The 27,127-nt window shown below is 47.6% G+C and overlaps 1 long non-coding RNA gene across 3 annotated transcripts in view; it reads left to right on the top strand.

Annotated features, from left to right (window-relative positions):
- The window catches only part of LOC102900985, an 807,705-nt gene that overhangs the window by 777,476 nt on the left and 3,102 nt on the right, over positions 1-27,127 (top strand). Inside the window, exons 18-21 of one of the 3 annotated variants that reach the window (XR_006590330.1) lie at positions 22,531-23,239; positions 24,404-24,501; positions 25,680-25,924; positions 26,362-27,078. This is a non-coding gene — a long non-coding RNA (uncharacterized LOC102900985). Of the gene's footprint in view, positions 1-2,264; positions 2,338-22,530; positions 23,240-24,403; positions 24,502-25,679; positions 25,925-26,361; positions 27,079-27,127 lie in introns of those variants that run through there. The other 2 variants (XR_006590331.1, XR_006590332.1) reach the window with 2 other exon arrangements.

Here is a 27,127-nt window from a genome sequence, read left to right as displayed (position 1 = left end):
AGTCATTTCAGGCAGATCCTGTATGTTCTTAGGAAGCAGGTTGTTGACGAATGTTCTTAGACAGGAAGGGACCGGATGGCTGAGGTTTTCTGGGGACACGTATCCCCAGGGTGAGCCCCAAGTTTCCAAGGATGTTGGCATCCTGAGAGTCCCAGCCCCTTGGCTTGGTGAGCCATTCTACAGCAAGACTTGGCTGGCCGTCCCCCCAAAGGCTGTGCGGGTTCCAAACGCACCGTCCGGGAGGCCGTTTTCCTGGGGGAAAGAGACAAATGGTGGTGATGAGGAATCTTCCTGAAGGCTCAGTGTCGGGCTTCCTGGTGAATCCCACACCCATGCACACATAATCCCACACTCCCAAGCCCCAGCCCTATGGGTGCCTCAGCTCAGCCTCCAACTGTCCTTGAGTCAGGGTCTCTCAACCTCGACCCTAGTGACATGTGGGTCTGATCATTCTTTGTTGAGCAGAGTTGTTGGCACTCACAAAGGTTGGATGGCTCACCAGAGTCACACGCCATGAAGTCACAGAGCTTATCAGATGTTCACTCAGCAAACATTTCATACCATTGTTGTGTATCGAGCGTTACTACAGGCACGCGGACCGGCAGATATTTATCGAGCATCCACACGATGTTCAACGTTACGGATGCAAGAGGGAGCAAGTGTGGAGGAGACAGAAAATAAACATGCAAAGCAGCTTGTCAGCCCGCTGGCGTTTGGGGCTTAATCAGGCTCTGTGGTGGAGGCTGGCCCGTGCACTGGATGACATGTAGCCGCATCCTTGGCCTCTACTAAATTCTTTTCTTTAATTGCTTTTTTTAATGTTTATTTATTTTTGAGAGGGAGAGGGAGACACAGAATCTGAAGCAGGCTCCAGGCTCTGAGCTGTCAGCACAGAGACCGGCGCAGGGCTCAAACCCACAAGCAGTGAGATCATGACCTGAGCCGAAGTCGGACGCTCAACCGACTGAGCCCCCCAGGTGCCCCGACCTCTATGAGATTCTAATAGCGTCCCTCAGTCGTGACGACCAAAAATGCCTCCAGACATTGCCAAATGTCCCGCGAGGGGCAAAGTTATCCCCTATTGAGAACCACGGACGCCGAAGGAATTTAAGAAAACAAACTTAAAATGGGATATTGTGGTCTACGTACTGGTAGAACCCTGTCTGTCCAGAGAAACACAAATGTATTTTCCAGAGATGATCTCCCATGGGAAGGAATATCCAGGGATGAGGGAAGACCCTCCTGAGAAGGAAGGTGGTGTTTTAATCCATAATCAGACCAGCAAATTTATCTGAAATTACCTTATTATGACTCATGCGTTATTATGAGTGTCCCTACTGGACGGTAAATCTAGGAGATCAGGGACTTTGTCCCTCCAGGTGACTGCAGTAGACCCAGAACCTAAAACAGTGCCAGTCACAAAAGTCTGGGCCATGAATGAAAGATTGGGTAAATCCAGGCAACCTCCTTCTTACAAGAACTCTGTGACCTTTCTTCCTCTTTTCCTTACCCTCTCTTAGTTCTATCTCTTTGTCTTTCTGACCTCTTCTCTCCTCCCACCCATATCCAAACAGACACACTGTCAAGCACAAAACCAAATACACGAATGCTCCCACAAACAGACAACACATATGCACCAACACACCAGCAGGAAATGAAAAGTAAACACCAAAAACATGACCTTGACTCAGTGTTCTGAGAAAATAAACCAAACACAACAACAGATTGCTGGGACACAGACCGAACCGGAAACATCAAGCAGCTTTTGCACCACTCGGCACTTACCAATTTGTCGCAACCTTGGGGCTTCGTGCCCTTGCCATAAGGTCACCAGGACCTCTGTGTTGGGGCCAAGAAACTATGTGATCCTTTACTTTCGGGGTGATACACTTTACCATCACATTTGCAGTGAAAAATAACATGGAAAGAACTACCCCCACCAAACAGGCACACACATACACACACACACACACACCCACACACACACGCACACTCTGTGGTTATGGTGCCCCTGTAAAGTGGTTCCAGTCTCTTGGCAAAAATTCTTAGAGGCTGGCAAGAGCAGTTCAGAAAACATAATCTTTCATTTACCCAGATAAATACGATCCTTGCCACATAAATTTGAGGGCACTTTGTTAAACACTTTATATGGCATACTACACCCCAAAGACCATAACTGCCTTTAGATTGAGGACAACGATTGAGAAATAGCAAACCAGGCAAATAAATAAATTGTGTGTATTTATTTTTCACTGCTTTTCTAGACATGCCACAAGGCTTCTCACAGGCAACACATACTTGGCAACCTCAAATAAAAAGTGACCTCTTGATCGGAAAGAATTGAACTACCATTCATCTTCCTCTCGGGCCGCGGCTGAACACCTGTCCGCCGGCCATTCTTGGTGAAGTGGAGGAAATTCTGATCCAGTGGCCACCGGGCTAAATCAAAGACTCTGTCTCTTTTTCCAAAGTCAGGGCAGAGGAGCTGTTACGAAACAGAGGTCTGAGAAGGAAACTAGCCAGTCTTATAAAACATAGATTGAAACCCCAAACCATATTAAGTTGAAGCGGGGACCAGAACTTCCATGGAAACCACATGCCATATCATATAGGGCATTGAGTCTGAGAAATGCCAGTTGATCTGGGATTGGAAGTATTTTTTAAGTTTATTTATGTATTTTGAGAGAGAGAGTGTGTGTGTATGTGCAAGTGGGGGAAAAGGAGAGAGAGAGGGAGAGAGAGAGAGAGAGAGAGAGAGAGAGAGAGAGAGAGAGAGAATCCCAAGCAGGCTCTGCACTTCAGCTGTGGTGCCTGATGTGGGGCTCTACCCCACGAACCATGAGATCATGACCTGAGCAGAAACCAAGAGTCAGAGGCTTAACCAACTTGCGTCACCCAGGCACCCCTGTAATCAGAAGTATTAAGGTGCTCTGGATAGTGTCTGAGGAGACCTTCCTGATCTTGGCACGTTCCTTTGCTTTCTTCACTACCTCCAAATAATATTTATTAAGCATTTTGTGGGTGTCACGTTGTTCTGAACACTTTACGTGACCATAAGTCTATCCAAAATTCTATGAAAGGCTATTGTTAATCCGTGTCTTAGAAATAAGTAATTAAGACCTAAGGTGTTTGGGTAAATCTTTAAAGTCCGCGCAGCCAGTCAGTGGAGACAATGGAATTCGAATCCATCCATCAAAGCCAACACTGTTTAAATGACAGCTAGATGTGGAGCCTCGGTGCTTCCCACTCCTCATGCCCACACACCCACAACCGATTCCCCAATGGCTTCCGTCATCACCTCTATGACAGCCACCAAGAAGATTTCCATTTCCATGCCAGCTCTACCCTGTAGGCAACAGTAGGGTCCACAAGCAGTCAGGCTCAAAGGAAAAAGGATTCCAGGATTGATTAGTGATGCCTGCTCTGGGTGCGGAAGTGGTCGCGAGTGGTACGTATCACATCAATGTGCTGCCCTCTTTCTTTATTCTGACGACTGTCCAATCTCTCTTGCTAAACAGTACTTTATCTTCTGAACTCCAGAGCCAGATTTTCAACCGCCTACTAGACATCTCTACTGGGGTGGCATATTGACACCTAAGACTCCTCAACACTGGCCTCTTTCTTCATGGTCCCTAACCTGGTAAAAAAAAATCATAATATCATAATATCATATATATCATAATATCATAATCATAATTATCCACCCGGGTTCCAAGCTGGAGGCCTGACCGCTGAGCTGAGCTCTTCTCTCTCCTTCATTCAGTACTCCATCCATCACACATCTTTCCCATTTTACTTTCCAAAAACATTTTGAGAATCTGCTGCCTCTGTCACATTCCTATTCCTTGAGTCTAGGATAGGCCCTCATTTCCACCAATGCAATATTCCACGAATTACTGCTTCTGCTTCCGGACTTGCCCAGCCACACGTTCCTCCTAAAGCACAAATCTGGGTACACATTTCCCTTGCCCAGATACCTTTGTGGCTCTGATAAGGTCATGCTCTCCAGCTAGCATGGCAGACCCTGCACCGTGAAGCCTCATTTAACTGTTGAGGTATCTCCATGCCCCTCCATTAGCCACCACATCCCCTTACCTGTGCTCCAGCAGCACAACCACCTTGCTCTGTTCTTCCATCCTCATTCACACCTACGTGCCTTTGCACAACCTGTTTCTTCCACTAATATGCCCTCCCCCATAATTTAGTGATCCTTTATAGAGACATCCATGCCCTTGGTTGACACAAGTCAACAGTCACAGATTATGTGCTTGGCTCGAGGAAGCACTGCCTGAAGGTTCCAATGTAGCTCTAGCAAGCCCACCTGCTCCAAGGCTTGCCTTGCCTTGAAAGCAGTGTCCTCTTGAAAGCAGTAGCTATTAGAATGAGATATACAGTCAATACATCCATAAGCAAAGGTAGCCTACAGACAGCGCCCCCATGGAAGCTGGATGGTGAGATCTATGACCCTCAGTCACCCCCTGACAATGTCAGTTGCATTCCTGGCACCTGGTGGATGTTTGCACCAGCTTACAGCTGCCATTGCATTCGGGCCACGACTTTTCAGGGCACACGACTCACAGCTAGGCCCCCAGCACACAGATCTGACTCAAGAATGTGAGCTCTTTGAGGGCAGGGGTCAGTCAATGATAGCCTCACCTTCCTGTTGTACCTGGGCTGGGAGCCTGGACAAGGCAGGCATTCAAGAAATGGTTGTCCATGAATCAAACAGAGTGAACCAGAGAATAGATGACTCAGTCTCAGCACCATCCCTCATTAGTTGGGTCGTCTTGGTCCAATTTTTTAACCTCTCTACGGCTCTGGGTCTCCAACTACAGAAGTAGAATAATAGTGGTGCCATATTCTTTGGTTCTTCAGACCTTGTTACCAATGGAGAGAGGATGGATGGATGGATGGATGGATGGATGGATGGATGGATGGACAGATAAATAGGTGGGTGGATGGATGGATGGATGGACAGATGAATAGGTGGATGGATGGATGGATGGATGGATGGATGGATGGATGGATGGACAGATGGATGGATAGATGGATGGATGGATGGATGGATGGATGGATGGATGGATGGACAGATGAATAGGTGGATGGATGGATGGATGGATGGATGGATGGATGGATGCACAGATGAATAGGTGGGTGGATGGATGGATGGATGGATGGACAGATGAATAGGTGGATGGATGGATGGATGGATGGATGGATGGATGGATGGATGGATGTGTCTGTTGATGAATGAGTAGATTAAGGGAAAGTTATTTAATAGATTCACTATATTACATAATTAATTAATTAAGAAAAATGTTCTTCCATCACTGCCAAAAGCCACCATCCATTCACACGGTAAATAAAGTGGCCCAAACACAAATGGTCCCTCAGGAAACAATCAGTCCTAGGGACAGCTCCCTCTGGTCACTGCCTTCAGCACACACCCTTCCCATGGAGAAAAATGCAGGGAAAGGGAGGAAAGAGAACAGAGCTTACAAGTGAATATTTGGAAATACTGTCACTTCACGGAAGCCTCTCCCCCTACCCCGAGCCTCCCCGGGAGCAGTCAGCAGCTCCGAGGCTTTGCCTTGCAGGAGGTGGTGAAGACAGGATCTTGAGCCCCCCGTTGCTCTGCCCTTCACTTCCTCTGCCACTCCAGTAGCTCGTGTGTGTGAAGGGCTGGTGGAGAGATGTGCAGAAGGAATGGCCCCTGAATGCCTCTTCTGTATGTAACCTGTTAGAAGTCACCCCTCCACCTGAGTCGGCTCTCACACTCGTGACTAAAAGGCCTAGCCCGCCCCGAAAGCCCGGACTCTCCTTCCAGAGTGCTCTCTGGACCCCAAGACTTCTTGGGCCCCTCCCGGCTCGGCGGTATCAGCTGAGTAATCTCCCCAAGCATCGACACACAGCTGCAAGGGATGAAAACTGTACTGTTGATAGATGAAACTTTGGCTAAGATTACATGGTTTTGAATATCTTGATGACATATTTGTCTGAAAAGTCTTTCAGAGGATGGCCTAATATAAATGCGCGGAAATGTTTCTAATGACTAGCATTTGTCTACAGACTTCGTTGGAGAAATTAGCATTCATATGTCTCGGGATGTCATTTGCATTTGTATGCGGGGACAAACTTTTGAATAATCATTTCTTCCAGCCCAGAAGAGTTAACTATTTACTCTGAACGCAGGCTGTTTTCCTTCTCAGGCTATCTGGCTGGGTTAGTGGTGTCCAGAAGGAGGTAATGATGTTCTAAGCATACGTCCCATTGCTCTCATACCACTGGAATCTTCTAAGGAGTCCTAATACCATTTGCCTAGCAAAGATTTACTGGGCTCCAGCTCAGCTCTGGCCACACCCACCTAGCTCTTGGAATCCACCCCATGTCCTAAAGAACCTCAGCGCTTTCTACGAACCCCGGGCCCTCCTGGTTGAAGCCTGAGACCTATCTGGTTGCAAACATACCTGGAATTCTCCCCAGGATAACAGAGGGTCCATTGAAAACCCATGGAAAGCAGCTGGTGTGTGCAGACAGCTTGGGTCCCCCTTCCCTTATGCAGTTTCTTAGGGGTCCTTTGGCCGAAGTCAATGGCAAGGTCTGCATGAAGCCAAGGAGAGATAAATTCTAATAGGGCTCTCATTTGCTCTGTGATGTCCAAGAAGAAAATGAACCTCCTTCAGGATCAGTTTTGCCATCCATAATTCAGAGAGGCAACACCACCAATTACCGGGAATTAAGGAGACAACAGTTGATCATGCATGTAAAACCCCATGACTTGGCACATAGTAGGACACTCGATAAATGTTACTTTCCTGCCCTGACTCCCTGGCATTCCCTAGTATGCCATCAACAACAGCACTTAGGCTCCTGATGGCAACTTGTGCAAATGGCAAAATATGATGTTCCAGCTCGAGAGACTTTCACGGCGGTCACTTTTACTTTGGGGTAGCTAGACAACCATGGGATTCATCTTCTGCGTGAGCTCTGGGTCTCCAGTAAAACGCTCCCGTGCGTCTTCTCTGAGACCTTACCCCGTGTCGGAAGCAAACCCCAGATAGTTCTGCCCGAGTGGCTTACTCTGGAAGCAGAAGACCCAGGTCAGTTTGAGGCCCACAGCCTAGCTCCGCTCTGGGACCCAGCGCCCTGCACGGAGTAGGCATTTTCCTGCATGCCTGGTCAATGAATTGGCGTTTGAACTTGGGAAAACAGCCAACACCAGGCCGCCTCATCCTAGGATGTGGAGCAGGAACATGAAAGGTCTATGTTCCAAGACATAAGCATCTTTAGTAAGAAGATGAGACCAGCAAAAACGACCCTATATGTAATTAAAAGTGGAAACCGTCCTAGCCGGAAGAGAACCAATGAAGCCGAAGAAAGCACAGCTCTTCCTGCAATAATGACTTTAATTCGTGTTTTATTTATTTATTTTTTCAACGTTTATTTATTTTTGGGACAGAGAGAGACAGAGCATGAACGGGGGAGGAGCAGAGAGAGAAGGAGACACAGAATCGGAAACAGGCTCCAGGCTCCGAGCCATCAGCCCAGAGCCCGACGCGGGGCTCGAACTCCCGGACCGCGAGATCGTGACCTGGCTGAAGTCAGACGCTTCACCGACTGCGCCACCCAGCGCCCCTAATTCGTGTTTTAAATGGTGGTCAACAGAAATACTTGGGGAGAGAAAGAGGATAACACCTGCTTTGCTGTACCTCGAGCCCGTGTAGTCGTGCCTGCGATGCAGCTTGGTGCCAGTCCTGGGGCATCCCGTGCGTCTGTCCATCACAGGCCACGTTACTCCTCGTTGTGATCCCAGGTTTGCTTGTCTGTCTGTCCATCCGCCCTGAAACCTCCTGGGGGGCAGGCACCGGCATGAAGCATGTGTCTGACACAAAACACTCAGTGAATGTCTGTAGAAGGAAGGAACTAGTTCCTATAACATGTCCTCTCTCAATTTGCTGGTGTGTCCCAATCTGAAAATGACCCCTCATAAACTGGTCTCACTGTCTGTCTGCCTCTGTCTGTCTGTGTCTCTGTCTTTTCCTGTCTGATCTCGTCATCTCTTTGTTTCTCTGTTTCTGTCTCTGTCTCCCTCTCTCAGCACGGTGCTACCAAGGAGGGAGGATTGAAACCTGATTGGTCAAAATGACTTGACTTGTTCCCGTGTGTCTATTGGGCCCCATGTGAACACCCCAGGAAGCTCCCCGCCGCCATGGTAATGTCTCAGATGATGCTATCTGGTGGCCCACATCTCACGCCAGAGACAACGCCTGCTCCCAGAGAATCCTCGGCCATGTCCCACCCTCTTTATGTCTGTGAAAAGCAGGTTGGGAGAGGCAAGGCTGATCTTCCTTGAAGCCTGGGTGTTGTGTTTTATGTTTGTTTTCTTTTTTCTAAAACACTACACCTGGAGAACATTTTTAGGTGCCTCTTGCCAAACCTGAAACCTGGTGTGAGAATGGTTAGTGATCTTCGGAAAAGCAGGGCCTCAAGTGGCACCAGAGTAAGGGGACCACTCCCAGCGCCACATGTCTTCAGCCGCCAGAAACAACACCTTGTCCTCAGGGTAGGAGCGGCTGGGGCGAATGGCACAGAATCTTCTAGTATCACTTTTCATTGTTATCTTAAAAGAAACAACTTAACCAGTAGATGTGGCCACCGTAGCCTCTGTTTTGCCTGAGTTGACTGCTCAACGGAGCCAACCCATCACTAAATGAGTGGACACATAATATATCCATATAGAATCGATTCGTATAAATGCCTTCGAGCAGCCATTTGTTTTAAGTATCTACTGACGGCAAATCTCGTGGCTTCTCATACCATCTACCATTTCGGATGCGGACGACCTTAAAGACAAGGTACAAATACCACCTCCCCCCTTTCGTTCCACCCAAGTCCCTTAAGGACAGGTATGTCCTTGAAATTTAGATCATATCATTTATCGATGAAAAAGATACAATGACAGAACTGTCACTGAGTCTTCATCACCCAAGTGGAACTCTCTGGAGGATTTTTAGGAGGAAGCACACCTGAGGGTATTTCTCACGCTCTGTCGTGAAATATGGAGCACCAGCAGGGTTGTGAAGACAGGTGGGCAGCGGGGCGCTGAGGACAAAAGCAGAGCTCACCGTGGGACAGGGGATTTGTCCTATGCATCAGCCCCATCTTCAAGCGCTCCATGGAAGCTTCTGGAACATTCCGTGGTGGGGATAATTTTAACAGCATAAAGGACCGGGGTGGGGGGGTGGGGGGGGAGTGTGAGGAAGAGGATCCTAACACTCCCCCCTGCCTCCCCCCCGGTCCTTTATGCTGTTAAAATTATCCCTCGTTCAGTTTTGTGTTGAGTGTCTTTTGGTTGTGGCCTCACCCCTCCCCGCTCCAGATCCATTCTCCACCTTTCTCCGCTCAGCTCGGTGCTCCAGGTGGGGGGTGGGGGGATCTACACAGACACATGAATGGACTCGTTGTGCCCCCTGGCTTGCACTGGGTCAGGCTATGAGTGCCCCTGGGGGGAGATGAGACGGGGGGAGAGGCCTGCCTCCCCCTCCTCCCTGTGTGATCACTGCGGGCCACTTGTGCCCCTTGACTGAAGGTCACCGCTCACCTCTGCACTGTCCCCACAACCTGTCTCTCATCTCGCTTTCTCTCTGAGCTTGGAAACACTCCCTTTCCTTACGCCTCCCAGCAGCCTCCCAGGAAACTACACATTCCTGTAAGGACGTCCTTTGCCCCGGGCCCCTGTGCCCTGCGAACATTCCCTTTATGAAAACCCCCTTGGCATCAACCCGGTCCGCTCCTTCCTGCTACGACCCAAGTGATACAGGTTTGTGGACCCAGCAGACTCACAGCGGATGTGTTTCTCCGAGGTGTCCCAAGGTCCACGTGGAGTGGAGCCTCCTTTGTCATTTTCTGCTCCTCCCCTTGGACCCAGTCAGGGCTCACAGAGAAGAACATGATTGACCTTTATCCTTTTCCTGGGAGAGACTAAGCTGGGGAGGTAAGCGCCTCATCAGACCTTGCTCCTCTCCCCCGAGCCCCCTTAACTCACTCTAGACCCCTGAACTGGAGTCAAGCTGTGCAAAAAGGCAGAGCACTGGACCAAGAATCCAGCACCGGACCGAAGCTCTTTTCTTACCCTGTGACTTTGACTTACATGCACGCTCCTTCCTTGGGGTCGTCAGTCAAATCAAGATGGCAGCCAGAGTCTACTTCCTCATCAGGCCCTCAAAGCATGGGAAAGATGGATGAAGACAATTTAAAATTCATCTTGCAATCAACCAATACACGCGTTCTTGTTTGGTTGGTGTAACGGTAGCCTCTGCAGCTAGACGAGGAGTCCTCTGGGTCTGAATTTGGGGATTGTGTACAGTTTTTTATTTCTCTGCACCATCTACCCCAGTGCCAAGGCACCTGAGAGCTTATGAGACCGTCGCTGATCCACAGCTCCTATTTTCTGTGTGATTTTTGAAGGAAAACAGAAGATTATCTTCTGGGACTTCTAAGAGGCACCCAAAAGGAACCCACTCACATTTCAACTCAAACTTAGTGGCAGAGTGAGTGGCACCAAATTTTGGAATTACAATTGTGCAAAATCAAGTCATACTTGAGTGGGTAGTCCTAAAATAAATTAATCTAAGGGGAAACTGTCAAATATAATTGACTGTCTTAACTTACTTGCCCTTATCTGTGTCTACTATAGAAGTTGGTAAAGCTAAAAAAAAAAATTCACTTTCCTAGATCCTCTTGCATCTAAGAATGGCCATGTGACTCCGTTCTCACCAATAAAAGTATTTCAATGGTACCATCAATTTTTCTTCTTATTTTTTTCCCATCTTGGAATGCAGACATGATGGCTGGAACTTCAGCAGCTATCCTGGTAAGATGAGGTAACAGAAACAAGGAGAACACCAGAGATTTGCAGAGGTGCTGACATTGACATTTTTTTTTAATTTTTTTTTTCAACGTTTATTTGTTTTTGGGACAGAGAGAGACAGAGCATGAATGGGGGAGGGGCAGAGAGAGAGGGAGACACAGAATCAGAAACAGGCTCCAGGCTCTGAGCCATCAGCCCAGAGCCCGACGCGGGGCTCGAACTCACGGACCGCGAGATCGTGACCTGGCTGAAGTCGGACGCTCAACCGACTGCACCACCCAGGCGCCCCGACATTGACATTTTTAAGCCACCAAACTAATTTAAGAAACAACTACCTCCAGAGGGAAGGGGGGAAGGGTATGTTAACCCTTATTTGTTTAAGCCACAGTTAGTTGGTTATTCTGTTGCTTGTCGCGAAAGACATTCCTATCTGACACAGTGCACAGTGTCAGTAAAATAACCTTCTGTTCTCTAACGCGTCATTGGCTTTGTAAGTTGAAATCTGTGTAGCGTAAGTTTTTTTTTTTTTTTTTTAAATGATAAAGCTCCATCCGGATTAATTTGAACCTGGTTCATTCCACCCTTGTCTAACACCTATAACCCCTCTTACCATCTTCTCCACAAGTCCTGGAGCTCTTTAAAAAAAATTTTTTTTAACGTTTATTTATTTTTGAGACAGAGAGAGACAGAGCATGAAGGGGGGAGGGTCAGAGAGAGAAGGAGACACAGAATCGGAAGCAGGCCCCAGGCTCTGAGCCATCAGCCCAGAGCCTGACGCGGGGCTTGAACTCACGAACCGCAAGATCGTGACCTGAGCTGAAGTCAGACGCTCAACTGACTGCGCCACCCAGGCGCCCCAGTCCTGGAGCTCTTTGAGGAGAATTGTCGTGTTGCCACTTGTATTCTTAGATATCAACACGCATTTTTCACGTAACCGGCATTGAATTAAAGATGGAGGTCTAAAGAAAGAAAACAGACTTCAGAAGGTCCGGAGAAGATATTACCAGTAACTGCCATTTACCGAGAGACTACCATATGCAAAGCAGTTTCTAATCACTGTATCAGGCACATCATATCTCTATTCAGCAAGCATTCTTATCCCCATTTTATACATGAAAACCCTGAAGCTCAGAGAGTTTTCACAATCTGGCCAAGATCCTGAGGCTTACGAACCACACGGAGAAGATGTGAATACCTCGCCCCGCTGCGCGAAGGATGGCGCCCCTGCGAGAGAAATCAGACTACAGAGACCACCCAGAGGACTTTGTTCTTCTCATTTTAGCATCCGAAGGTGCCAGCTAACCCAGCCAGGGGCCGACCTGCATTCAAACGGATTCTGCTTGAAACCTTCAAAATGCCTCCTACTCCAACCTTGGAGGGTTCAGACGGGGATGGTTTGGGGCCATTGAGAAAGTGGCCCGTTTGCACTCTCTAATTTGCATGCTGGATGTCTATTGAAAGTTGCTATGGTGATCCGTTTGACCAGAAATTTCCGCTGAATCATCCCAACACATGTATAAAAACATAAATGTGGTCAGGGGACCCAGAGCCCAGCCGCCAGGAGAGATGTCTCCATTTTTCGCTTGTGACTCACTCGCGGTCACGCGTAGGCCCAGCTGTAAACCTCTGTGGGCAGGTGTCAGTCCCTGGAGAGGTTCTGCTCAGCAAGACACATTGAAATTGCCCCTGGGGAACCTGAAGACTGAAGAGGGAGACACGGAAGCCACTCTGAGCCCCACCCTGCTCCCCTGGGCCGTGCCGGAGCTGCTGGCCTCAGCAGTCAATGTCTCGGTGTGCAGACCCCTATACGCGGAGGCCGATAAGCGTCCGGGAGCAGAGCCCCGGGAAGCAGACGTGGGATTGGGGGGCAGCAAGGAGCGGGAGCCATTAGCACAGTGCACCATCCAGGTGGCTGACTGCGGCAGGCATCCGCTTGTGGAGCTGCCCCGGAGGCCTGGGGGCAGGACCACCTTGGTGATGGTGCATATAGACTCAGGTTCACATCTCTCTGTGCTGCGTGCAGTTCCTTGGCAAGTTTCTGAACACTGACGCTGATTTCTTTGTGCATAGGAAGGTAGAAAAGACGGGCGCCTGGGTGGCTCAGTCGGTTAAGCGGCCGACTTCGGCTCAGGTCACGATCTCACATCTCACAGGTTCGAGCGTCCAACTTTGGCTCCTGTCATGATCTCGCGGTTCACGACTTCGAGCCCCGTATCAGGCTCCGTGCCAACAGCTCAGAGCCTGGAGCCTGCTTTGGATTCTGTGTCTCCCTCTCTCTGTCCCTCCCCCACTCACACTGTGTGTGTGTGTGTGTGTGTGTGTGTGTGTGTGTGTGTCTCAAAAATAAACATCAGGGGCGCCTGGGTGGCTCAGTCAGTTAGGCGTCCGACTTCGGCTCAGGGCATGATCTCATGGTCCGTGAGTTCAAGCCCCGCGTCGGGCTCTGTGCTGACTGCTCAGAGCCTGGAGCCTGTTTCAGATTCTGTGTCTCCCTCTCTCTCTGACCCTCCCCTGTTCATGCTCTGTCTCTCTCTGTCTCAAAAATAAATAAATGTTAAAAAAAAATTAAAAAATTAAAAAATTAAAAAATTAAAAAAAAACATTAAAAAACATTAAAAAAAAAAAAGAAATGTAGAAAAGAATACCTCTTGTGGCTTAAAAGCAAAGAATACACACCACAGAGTCTCAGACAATCCAATGTGCAGTATCTCCCAAGTGCATTTTGTTTTCTTTCACTATACTTCACCAAAGACGTGCAACTAAAGGAAACTGTCGTTCTGTGAATCAGGATTAGGAGCTTATGGACAAATAGTTAGTATTTAAAAATTTAAACATATCTCTATAAAAAAAAAACTACCCTTTATTTTTTTCTTTGGAAGTAGACATTACGTGGCATTTGACCTTCACCTAATATAATACATGTATGTGCAACTAGGTGTGCATGCATATGGGGGGGTCCTTACAGATAAGCAGGTGTAGATACATAAACAGTTGATTGCCTAGTTTCCTTTTGCTGCTTGGAGACATTTGAGGGATGCCACTGAAGTGGGGAGCAGGGTTGTTTGGGACAAGATAATCTCCCTTGTCAGGGGATTATCAGGGCAGGCTGTTGGAGCGTTGGTCAGGAGAGATGCTGCCGTCGATTTTGAAAGACTGTGTGACCCATTACATTAGCAAGAGTTTAGAAAGACGGATACAACTTTTCAAGAAAATACATTGTCCTATCAGAGCCCTAAAATATTTATACCTTTCGGCCTGTGTGTGAGTCAGCATTCACCAGAGAAACAGAACAGATAGGAGATGGATATAGATATAGATTTAGATATATAGATACGTAGATATATGGATGTAAATATATACACACACATATATACACACACGCTATATAAATACATATCATGTCCTATATATCCTGTCTCTATATCCTCTATATATTCTATTAGATAATCTTGCGTGTATATATATACATATATATCAGTGACTAGATATATGTGTATCCACATATATCTTCTGAAAGAAGACTTAACATAAGGAATTGGTCATACGATTACGGAGGCTGGGAAGTCCCTCTGTCTGACCTCTGAGGCAGGCTGGAGACACAGGAAAACTGGTGACATAATTCAGTCTGAGTCCGAACGCCCAAGAAGCCAGGTTGCTGATTGTTTAAGTCCCAGTCTGAGGACAGAAGATGAGATGGGCTGTCCCAGCCCCGGTCATGAGACAGAAAAATAAATAAATAAATAAATAAATAAATAAATAAATAAATAAATAAATAAATAAAAGAGGTAGAGGAATCCCTCCTTTCTCTGCCTTCCGTTCTGTTCAGACCCTCCATGGGTTAGATGGTGCTGACCCACACTGGGGAGGACCATCCGCTGCTGTACTGAACCCACCGATTCAAATGCTAACCTCATCCGGAAACGTCTCCAAGGCATACCCGGAAATCGTGTTTCATCCGGACACCCCATAATAGCCCACTGAAGGTGATACATAAAATTCAGCACCACAGCCTAGTGACCTCAGTTTCTTGATATTTATCTTAGGTAAGTTATCAGATATTCAGCAGTGATGTCCAAGGATAGCGATCAAAGCAATATGGACATTACTGAAAAATTAGAAGGGGTGTTAAGGTCCCAAATGAGCAAAATAGCCAAATTTTTTACAATCACGTGATTAAATGTTATGTGGCCAACAAAGCTGTGCTCCGTGATCTGGGAAAGTGTGGATGGTACATTATGAACTGAAAAGTTAGATACAAAAAGGCAGATTCAATCTGATCCCAGTTTTGTTAAAAATATCCTTTAGTTACAGATCTGTATATCTGTGTATGTATTTTTGTGTTTTTCAAAAATCTTTTAATATTTGTTTTTTATTATTTTTGAGAAACAGAGATAGAGCACGAGTGGGGGAGGGGCGGAGAGAGAGGGAGACACAGAATCCGAAGCAGACTCCAGGCTCTGAGCTGTCAGCCCAGAGCCTGACATGGGGCTCGAACTCACAAACCGCAAAGCCATGACCTGACCCGAGGTCAGACGCTTAGCTGACTGAGCCACCCAGGCACCCCTGTGTACCTATGTCTGTATACTCGGTACAAAAAAATAACTTCAAGGAAAACACTGTGAACAATCACTGTTTTCTGTTTACAAACAGTGGTTATTAATGCTAAAATCTTCACTTATGTTGTATCTCCACAGTTTCTCTAATGAACAAAACCTTCTCCTAATCAGACAAAGAAGCAATAAATATGAGTTATCAAAATGCAAGAGAAGTCAGACTTTTGAATCCTGGTCACTTTTCTTTAGCATAATCTTTCTCCAAAACACAGTGAGATCTGCCTCCAAAAGGTGAGGGTCTGGCAAGCAATGGGGCCATCAGCATCACGGGAAAGTCCTCTGACGTGTGGCCTCTGACCCCAAGGACAGACCAGGGAGGAGGGCGGCCAGGTGGAGGCGGCCGATGGGGATGTGTGACCCCACTGCACGACAGCCACCAGAGGACGGTGTGGAGCATTGGTCAGTCTCCTGAAAATGCAAGGGGAATGTGTCACTTTGGCTCTTTGGGGGTGCAACTCTGACCATGAAGGAAGACGGAAAACTAGAAGCTCCCAACATCCTGATGTTCTGCCTTCTCCGTGTTGTCTCCTACGACGATGCCTCCACTCTGGTGCCCCTCCCCTCCTCTCTGTGGCCCCGTGCCTGGGTGCTGCAGCGGGCTCTTCTCGCGTTGGGCCCAAGGGGCTGCTCACTCACCCTGGGGTTCTCCGTGGGACAGCCGCTGTGCCCTCTTCATCCACAGAGCCAGAGCGTTAGAAGAGTGACCACGGTGGCACCCACCAGGGGGATTTCTGAGGCCCACCAGGCAGAGACCACGTGCACAGGTAAAAAGACTTCAGAATTGTAGTCAGAAGACCTTGGTAGGAATCTTTCTCTACCAACCTGACAAGCTGTATGGCCTTGAACAGGTATCTTACCTTCTCTGTATTTCAGTTCCTTGACCTATATAACCAAAAGGGAATAATATGCAGCTTACTGGCTCACCATGAGAATAAAGTAAGTCTCTTAGAGCAATAGTAGATTTCAACTGCTACATCACAAACACCATGAACTTAGCTTAAAACACTGTGCACCTATTATATCACAGTTCTGCAGGTCACAAGTCCAAGTGGGCTCAGCCGGGTTCTGTGTGGAGAGGCTTCTACAAGACCAAAATCAAGGTACCAGCTAGGCTGAGCTCCTCCCTGGAGACCTTGGGGAAGAAACTGTTTTCAAGTTCATTCAGATTGTGGGCACGATTAATTTCTCTGGAACTGTAGGATTCAAGACCCCATTTCCTGGCTGGCTGTCAGGTGGGGGCCACTCAGCTCTTGGAGAACACCCACATTCCTTGTCATATGCCCCTTACATCTTCAAGCCAGTGACATCAGATCAAATCCTTCTTGTTCTTTGAATCTCCCAACTTCCCCTTCTGCTTCCAGCTAAAGAAAACCCTCTACTTTCGAAGGACTCGTGGAGATTTGAGAAGACGGTGTATGTAAATCAGGTAGAAGAATGATTCATTCAATAGATGATTGACCCGGGTCAACTTCTGGGACAAATACAGTGCACCATATATAAAAGGTTCTAAATAGACTTTCGTGGAATAAATGAGCGGATGAATGCATGAACGAGTGAGCAAATGGGAAAAACCATCAAGGAAGTGAAGAGTTCCTGTTTTGGGGGGGATAAGGAATCGGCAAGAGGCAGTTCCAACGGCAAGGGGACATTCTGATATGAACTCCATCAATCCACACGAAGTGAGGGTGCAGTTAACACAGCCGCTCTGTAAGTGTTCATCCTGCAGCGTGACAGCACCTGGAGGTGAGCAGAGAATCCTGGCTCAGAACACACCCAGCTCTGAGGCCCCAGGAAATCTTATTGGCCATTAGGGCCAAAAGAGCAAATCTCTGTCTCTGAGCCCTTATCCCCTTAAACTTCAAATTGCTCTTGGGATCATTGTGTTGCTTCAACACGGGTTCTGCGCTTGTGGGCCCGGCTCCCTTCCCACGGGAGAGAGGGCCGAAGGGGTAGACACCTTTCAGGTTCTGGCTGGAGGGAATTTTGTGGTGATGCCCGCAATGGCTTCAATGTCTGTAATCTTAGAAGTCGTCTGAGCATCATCAAATCGTGACCAGCAGGGGTACTAGCTACACAACGACCCGGGTACCAGAAAGAAACAGAACAAAGATGAAAACTGGTATCTGATGGATGGAGGCATTCCTGGTAAACTCACAAACACCTTGGGCTGTCAGACCTCCTCCAAAGGGTTTTTATAACTTCCTGAAAATGCTTTAGCATTGGGCTTTAATTAAACATTTAATATGCATCATGCAAATTTATTGATTCTGCCGCAGGGAAAAAAGATGAATCTTGTATTTGGACATCACCAGCTAAGATGACTGGTATTTTCACAGGGTTTGCTAATGGGGCCTCGGGTTGCACCCTGCCAAGTTTGAACGGCCGTGCAGATGCTGAAGAGCATCCCGGATGGGAAAGGCAATGGGTAGAAGCAGTTGCCTTCATTCCTGCTTCCCAGACGCAGTCCTAAGACTAAAGATGTAGGAAGGGCAACTAATGGGAAGCCCTTGCCAATGAACCCCCTTTGTCAGAGGATTTTCTTCTCTGATCATCTGTTTCCCCTCCTGCTGCCGTGTCTACTCTGAAGTTCTGATCTTTGGAGAAGAGGAGCCAAGCAGCCCAGAAAAATACCATAAGGGGCAAGATGGAAATGGGTCCATAAGCGGCAAGATCAATCATACCGCCTGCCTGATGTCACGTGGTTGGGAATCCCATGAAGTTGGTATTGACTAAGTTTTTGGAATAATGCAATACCTGCTAAACCTACTATTCTCGTAAAGTACAGATGTATCACAAACTACTTTGGGTTCCCATTTTTCCAATGTTGTTGTTAAAATGGCTTCTAAATTCATAGAGGTCTCACTTCCTGCCTTAGTAAAGAGGAATCAGGTCAAACTATTGAATGAGCGGGGATTGCAAACTGCTGTTGGCTGTTCTCAGCACCCCCATTCACTGAACAAGACAATAGCTATAGGGCAGTGGTTTTCAAATGGCCAGTTTTGCCCCGCACCCACCAAGGGGTTTAGGTAATGTCTGCAGATAATTTTGGTTGTCACAACTAAAGAAATCGGAGGATGAATTGCTACTGGCACCACTGGGTAAAGGCCAGGGATGCCTAAATATCCCTCAGCTCACAGGATAGCCTCCCCCAGAAAGAAGTATCTAACCCCAGATGTCAATAGTGCTGAGGTTGAGAAGATATAGAGATAGAAGAAGGTCTGCCCCACAGGTTAATATATTAGGTGGCCATCTAGAAGGAGAGACTAAAAACAAACACATAGGGGCACCTGGGTGGTTCAGTCGGTTAAGCGTCTGACTTCGGCTCAGGTCGTGATCTCGCGGTTCGTGAGTTCAAGCCCCGTGTCGGGTTGTATACCAACAGCTCGGAGTCTGGAACCTGCAGCCGCTTTGGATTCTCTCTCTCAAAAATACACATTAAAAAAATAATAAATAAATAAATAAAAGAAACAAATAAAATCTTTGATATGAAAACCGGTGGGGATTCTGCCATTAACCAGCTGTGTGGTCTTAAGCAAGTGAATAGACTAAATTCAACTTATGTGTTCATTCATTTGGCCAGCTTGTGAAGCGTGGTAAGTGCTTTCTTCTTCTTCTTCTTCTTCTTCTTCTTCTTCTTCTTCTTCTTCTTCTTCTTCTTCTTCTTCTTCTTCTTCACTTATTGACTTATTTGGGGAGGGGAGGGGCAGAGAGAGAGGGATATGGAGAATCCCAAGCAGGCTCCATGCTGTCAGCATAGAGCCCAATGCAGGGCTTGAACCCACAAATTATGAGATCATGACCTGAGCTGAAATCAGGAGCAAGACGCTTAGCTGACTGAGCCACCCAGGCACCCCAAGGGTAGCATGTTCTAACTGAGGCAGAGGAAACAAAATAAATGATGCATGCAAAGGCTCAGTCAGGAAAGAGCCAGTGTCCAGGGAAGGCCTGAGTGACTAGACAAGACTCAACAAGAGGGATAAAGGAGCAGAGACCCTTGTGGCCCTTCTAGACCTTCAGGAGCTGTGCTTGTATTCAGGAGTAATGAACTCTTCAAGCAGTGAGTAACGTATGCCTTAATGCCACCTTACTAGATCCTATCTTGTCCTTCTTGTTCACCATGCAAGCTCTAGAAGTATCTGTTGGATGAGAGACTTTGCTCCCTACTGCTGTGATGGGGAGACCTGACCGGGGGGAGGGGGGAACACTAAGGGGCAAGGAGAAAGCTCAAGAGGCCATTGTGTGGTCCTGGGTAAAGAAGACGGAAAATAGGTAATTTCTCAAACAATGAAACACAGTGTGATCAGATGACCCAGCAATTCCGCTCTTAGTTATATACCCAAGAGAAATGAAAATACACGTCTGTGCATAGCAGCCTTGTTCATAACGGCCAAAGGTGGAAACAACCCCACTGTCCGTCAACAGGTGAATGGATTAACCAAATGTCGTGCATTCGTACAATGGACTATCACTCAGCCACCGAAAGGAATGAAGTACAGATACATGCTACCGTGTGGATGAACTTTGGAAACATTATGCTAAGAGGACCACATTTTGTGTAATTCCATTTATGTGAGTGGTCCAGAATTGGCAAATCGATAGGGACAGAGAGTAGTCCGGTTGCTGGGGCCAGGGAGATGGGGAAATGGAAAACGAATGCTCGCGGGTCTGGGTTTTTTGCGGAGGTGATGCAAATGCCCTAGAAGTAGACAGTGGTGATGGTTGCCTGATCTTGTGAAGGTATTTTAAAAACACTGACCTGCACAGGGCGCCCGGGCAGCTCGGTCGGTTAAGCCTCGCACTCCTGATTTCAGCTCAGGTCACGATCTCCCGGCTCATGAGTCCGAGCCCCGCGTCGAGCTCTGCGCTGACAGAGCAGAGCCTGTTTGCGAATCTCTCTCTCTCTCTCCCTCTTTTTCTGCCCCTCCCCCACTCACGCTCACGCGCTCTCTCTCTCAAAATAAATGAATAAACGTTAAAAAATTAAAGCACTCAACTATACATTTTACGTGGTTGAATTGGGCAGAGCCTGAATTATAGCTCAGTAACGTTTTTAGGAAGGTGGTGAACGCACACGGATGGTGACAACAGAGGCACGTGGGACCCCACACTTGGAGACTGAGGCACGTGGGGGACGGAAAAGCAAGCAGGCAGCCGCCCGATTTCTCAGTTGCTGCTGCTGCTGCTGTTAGCCATTCCTTTCTGGTGCCACATGCAATAACTACAGGCTGGTTGTCTCAAAGTCTACCTCCTTCTTCTCATTGGAGTGTCGGGGGGAAATGCTTTGGGGAAGGAGAACTGCTTTTTTTTAAGAGAAATAAAAATTTTTTCAGTAACCTTTCAGTAACCTTTTCAAAGCCAGAAGACTTTGACCTTGGACCCCAGGGATGCTGGGGGGGCGGGGGGTAGACTCAGGTGAGGGAAAGGTTGAAACGGCAGCAGGTTCTGCATGGAGCGGATGTGGTTTCACTGCATGTGGAAGCTGTGTTTCATTGCAGCTTCTCCAGACGGTAGGCAGCGTACCGAGAGAATCACGGTGCTTTCCTTTACTTAGAAACTTAGCAGTTTTGTACACGTAGAAGGATGGCTTCTGGTAAAGTCAAAAACAGAAAGAACATTCTTTGGCGCTATGAGATAAGAAAGAAAGAAAGAAAATGATCCAGGAACACATAATTCATTAACATAAGACATCCAAGTCTCCTGTCATTTAGGGGGTAGGGAGCATGTGAGGCTGGTTTTAACTCTGCTGTGAAATCATAAACAGGCTACGATTCTACAAGCGTGTTCAAGGCCAGAGCAGAAGCCGACTGACCTCGGTGGGTCCTGAGACAAAGACATTCCCTCCAGCCCGAGGGGCCACCCAAGAAACGCACTCATATTCACAGCAATATCTAATTTCCAGAGTCACGGACTTTTTATCCATCCATCCCTTTGTTCAGGAAGCAAAGCATTCGCTACCACAGGGCATCTGGAGATACGAAGATAAGACCCCACCCCTGCCCTCAAAGAGCTCACAAGTATATGAAGAAGGCAGATAGTCGATGACAAGCTGTCGAAGAAGTATTCACAGTGTGGGGGGCATCCGCTCCTTAGGGCGGGGGGGGGGGCGCGTTATGGAGACGCGAGTGGCCTCTTACGCGGCGCCCGATAAACCATGCGCCGGGAGTATGGGAAAGGAAAATAACTGCTCTCGATCATTCCTTCCTTTTCTTATAGTCAGACATCATCTGAAGTCTGCCCCAGAAGTTGAAGACCTGGGGTCACTCTCTCGGGATTTCACAAGGCTTAGGTTAGACCTCAAGGCCAATCATCCCAAAGCCAAGTGGTTTGGCAGTCTCCATGCCCTCCACCAGACCCCTCCGCTGACCCTGGCTTCCCATCAGGGGAGGCAGTGGGGAGGTGGGTTTTGTTTCCCAAGCCTGCGCCCGGCTCCCCACACTCTGCGCCCTGCCCCCGCAGTGCTCAGTCATCTGGCTCCTGGTGTGGGAGGGTGCTCGCCACATGCTGGTCTCCGAGCCCAGGCTCCTGGCCCCGCAGCCCGCCCCCGCAGCCCCTCCGTGCCCAGCCTTCTGCCTCACCTACTTCCTTCTTTCCCAGGCGCTGCTGCGCCCACCTCCTTGGCAGGTGGCCCGGCACGGTTGACCTACCGGGGACCTGTGATTTAAGCCAGGACGGGTGCGTCAAGGGAGAACCCAAGCTGTGGTCCCCCTTGCCATCCCCGGGGCCCCTCCCAATTTCCTGGTTGCTGGCTTGGAGGCCGGGAAGGAACAGCCAAGCCATCCCATCTGAAAAAAAAAAAAAAAGAAAGAAAAAAAAGAAAAGAAAAGAAAACCAGCTTGGGACCAGAAAACTGAACAAATTTAATACAGAAGTCATCGAGACAGGATAAACAGGGAAGCCTGCGGTCTCTGTCGTCCTCACAGAGTGACTTTTCCCGTTACTCTCAGACTTCAACCCAATTAGAACCCGGCTAATTAGTTTTGTGCGCGGCACAACAGTTGGGGGAAAAGGTCACTTTGGTATATGATTTTCTTTCTCTCTCTTTCTCAGCCACAGAACTTCCTCCAAAGAACGAGCATTAACCTCCGGTTCTCAGAAGCAAAACAAGCCAAGTCACACATTTCTATGAATTCTCTCCGTAAGCTGAGGATTAGTAATAATAGCTAAAGCCGTGTCTGTTGAATGAGTGTAGATGGCAGGCTCCTCACAGATCTTGAGAGTAACGGGGCCTCCCAGAGTCGTGGGGAGCCCGGCTCATGTCTAAGGAAACCAGGTCTCCACCAGGATAAGGAAGAGAGGCGATGTCCTCAGGAGAGCCAGGATCGGGTCCTGGGCTTGCCCGCCAGCGCCATCATGGCTTGGTCAAGACTTTTCCTCTCCCAGCGCGAATCCCAAAGCCATGTGCAAAACAGTGATTAGCTGTAAGGATAAAATACATGTTGGTGGATGGTTTTATTGAATCCAAGTCTTGGTGCCACAGAGACGATACTCCAGCAAGTATATCAACACCTCCCGAGGGCTCCCAAGATGGAAGGAAGACCATGTGTGACTTGTGGCTGCCAGGTACCAGGCACTGTGTGGCCCACTGCCACATGCTTTGCAGTGGAAAGAGCTTTGGAAAAAAATACAGACACATGTGTAGACATCTGGGAGGGCAGTTCTGTGGTCCTCAGACGGCTCTGACATCTTACGGAGGAGCCTGGAGAGCCAAGATGGCTCCCGCAAACATCCTGTCCTCAAGCGTTTGCCAAGACAAGGTGTAAGTACTTCCTCCTTTCAAGACTGAGAAAAGCCTTGTCTCTGAATATACTGTCATTGCAATTATGTCGTTAAGCTACATAAGGTTAGATGGCCACATAACGTCATACCAGCGAACTTGAAAGCACAGTGCCCTCACCCCAGGTGTTGCTTCCTCACCCCCATCACGGTGTCTCTATTCTCTGTTCCTATAAGATGCAAACATGAGCACAGTTGGAAGTCCCAGCCGTATTTATCCCCGTATCTCTCCTCCTGCCTTTTCGTTGCTTCAGAAAGCCTTTCTCTTCCCCACTTCTGAGTACCTAACATAGGAACTGGGGCAAAATCTATACAGACAGGAGTTTTGCCAAAAGGGCACTTGCCGTGAGAATATATCACTGTATTTGTAGGTATTAGGTTCAGTTAGATTCGTTTCTTTTTTTTTTTTGTAAGTTTATTTATTTCTTTATTGATTTAGAGAGAAAGAGGCAGACAGAGAGAGGGAGAGGAATCCCAACAAGGCTCTGTGCTAACAGTGCCAAGCCCGATGTGGGAGCTCGAACTCACAAACCACGAGGTCATGACCTGATCCCAAACCAAGAGTCCTATGCTTAACCGAGTGAGCCACAGGCGCCCCTAGATTTTTATTTCTAAGAGCTGGAGATCAGCACAGTGCGGAATGAGGGGAGCATTCATCGTATGGCACACTCACTGTTTCCGGAAGAGCTCTTTGGTCCCTAAACTGGACTGCCCCGGACACACCTTTAAACTTTCGAGAGGCTATTCGAGTCCATTCAGATTGGTTGGTTCTCACAGAACGACAGGGAGACCAGGAAGAATGAGTTTCTTGACATGGGCTTCTGTCTGTGAGGTGTTCTGTCGCCATGAAGCCTGGTAGAAACTCGATGAAGATGCGAGGAGGAATTTTATTCTCCCTCAGCTGAAACCGAATAATCACAGTGCATTCCATATGTAGTAGAGTCTCCTAGAGATCTGGAGATACCAGTGAGGGGAAAAAAAATAATAATACTCCACGAGATCTTCACTTCTGGGAAACAAAACCACAAAGTGTACTGAGTGCTGGGAGTGGGGGGCATATCCGCAACGAGTTTGCTTTTCTGTTCAGATTCTCAAGTTCCTTTCTTAAAGCAGTAGAAAAGTAACATAGGTTCTTTGTCACCAATAGGCTGTTCCACATATATTCTACGAGGTTGGTGTTCTTGTTATGTCTAATTGGCAAAGATATGTTTGTGCCCAGAAGGTAGTGCGAAGAAGTTCAAAAAGGTAGTGTTGCCTCATTGTACTTTCACATGTGCCCTGGGACTACTAAAAATTATGGATCTGTATACAAAAATGGATGGGTGGATGGATGGATGGATGGATGGATGGATGGATGCAAGGATGCATGGATGCATGGATAAATGGACAGAAAGATGGATAAACAGGTGGATGGATGGATGGATGGATGGATAGATGGATGGATAGATGCATGCATGGATGGATGCATGGATGGATGGGTAAATGGACAGAAAGATGGAGAAACTGATGGATGGATAGATGGATGGATAGACAGGCATATGGGATGATATGTGGATGAGTCACAGGATTTTATCCTTTATCCACCCAACTACCACAAAGCCTGATATCCAACAAGCTTTCAATAAGTGCAGACCTAACACTTAGTAATCACAGTAATGAATCAACTGGTCACTGCCCTTCAAGACTCAGGCTTGGAGGGAACTCAAAGTCATCTGACCTACTTTGATATTTGTTTATTCATCAAAACCCAGGGATTCAGAAGCCTAAGAGGAGTCTTCATGCATCAGTAAGGCACATGTCTAGATACTTGGGGGTAACTTGAGGATCTCTACTATTCCAAGACAGACAGTTTCTGAAAAGTCTACCCTTCGTAGGATGATACCCAAGAGTGGGGCTGGGGACCAATGAAAGAAGACTTTCCTTCTTCCAGTCTATTCGGAGATTGTCTAAAGAAAGCAAATGCCAAGCCTTTTGTTCATTTCCCCCACCTCCTTGCCCAAGCTACTCTTTCCATCCAGTCTGATGAGTCCCCCTGGCCTGAATCACCACCAGCAACAAGGGAGGCTGAAACCCATTCAGGGGTGGCCTCCTAGAAGAAAAGCTGGTGATGGTGATGAGCCCATAATTGTCAAGTGCATTAACCTCACAGGCCCCATACTCCTAGAAAGAGGAGTCCCAAGGAACCAAATTAGGACCAAAACAAACAAGAAGTCTGGTGTTCATGCTTCATTTCATCCTCTGTATTTCCTGTGAAGTGGTTCTGGTAGTTGTGTCATTATCATCACCATTCCATCACTCCCAAATGATGCCAATGTTGTTGGGTTGGGGAGGGTAAGAATGTGGGCAACGGGAGTGCTAGCTTTTAGAAATCCAGCTGCTCCATCGTACAACTTTCAACCAGCCCTTTCCTCCCCGTGACACAGAAAATGGACAGCAATCTCATGTCGGTGCTCAAGGTTGGGAAGCGATTCCAGTACAAAGAAAGCGCACGGACTTGTGCAATGGCCAAGCAGGACCGGCACTGCAGCTGCATTTATCGCTGGGAGTTTCTGGAAACAGATCTTTCTGACAGTAAATTACAATGCAGTTGGTGGGCGTTATATCAATGACTAGACTCTTAGTCACCTTAACGAACTGAAATCAAGCGACACCGGGATGGTGCAGGGAGGTGAGATATTAGCAAGTCCGATTGCAGATGTGAACGTAATTTCAGGGGCATTTTTATAATTGCTTTTATGTTTTGATTAAATGCTTCACATGATCCTAGGCTAGAAGGTGGAAGGCAGGAGTGAAGTGAGGAAACCCAAGGGTATTGATTTGCCTTCATGTCCGTGCTGCGAGAAGGCCAGGGGAGGGGATCTGCTTCCTTGCCACATAAAACACAAAATCTTCACTGTGCAGGCCACCTTGTGCACTTTCACACTCAAACACAAGACCCTGCAAACAGACCGATGCTTATTCGTGTGTAGGCAACACCAATTTGAAGATAGTTCTGAAAATTTCAGAAGTGTCACATGCATCGTTTTAAAAAGGGGGAAGGATTAAATGGCAAAGCTCTGTAACGTTTACGTTTGACGCTTATCTCCTTTTCCACCTCTGTTCCAGGGCCGGTGATTCCCAGCCATGTTCTCTACCCAAAAGACCCAGGAATTCCTTAGATCTTTTCCTACTGAAGTGGCCTGTAAGTCTTAGGGACACAGGTTCAGCCTGGTGTCTTTAAACACCCACCACCCCTGGAAGCCAGAGAGCTCTAGGTCTAGAAATTTTTGCTCACCCGATCTCTCCTCAGACTTCTTCCTTTGAGTCCTTTGTTCTGTGACGAAAAGAAACACAGGAACGTAATAATGTTGTCATGACAAAAGCAGTGTTCTCCGATCAAAGGATTCACACTATACATGTAAAATGGTGCATTCGGTCACCTGGCCAACGCTCATCCAACACCTCCAAGGCTCCACGCGGGTGATGCATGTCCTCAGGATGGACACGAAGACAGACCCCTTATCAACATCTGTCATGATGTGATATGAAATGATATGATACAATGATATGATGACATGCAATTCTATTCTGTATTATATAATGCCATGTTACCACTATGCTACATGATAGTATCGTAGAGTATAGTATATATTTCTTTTGTCTATTTGTCTGACTTGTGTGTCTCTCTCTTACAATAGATAATAAAAGGGAATGGCCGGGAGTGTGGGCTTTGCAGCCATGCCTTGATATGAATCCTTGCACGCTCACCTTAGAAAATCTCCCTTAGCTCGCCCCTCTGTCGCACGGGGCGGCTGTTGGGGTGATGCAGCGAGTTAAAACTGGGTGAGTAGCAAGTGTGTGTTGGCCATTTGTAATGCCATGATTTGAAGGC

This window comes from Felis catus, chromosome E2 (assembly GCF_018350175.1).
Source record: "Felis catus isolate Fca126 chromosome E2, F.catus_Fca126_mat1.0, whole genome shotgun sequence".
NCBI classification, from domain to species: Eukaryota; Metazoa; Chordata; class Mammalia; order Carnivora; family Felidae; genus Felis; species Felis catus.
Note: the sequence above shows the minus strand (reverse complement) of the source record. Positions and strands in the feature narration are given on the sequence as shown.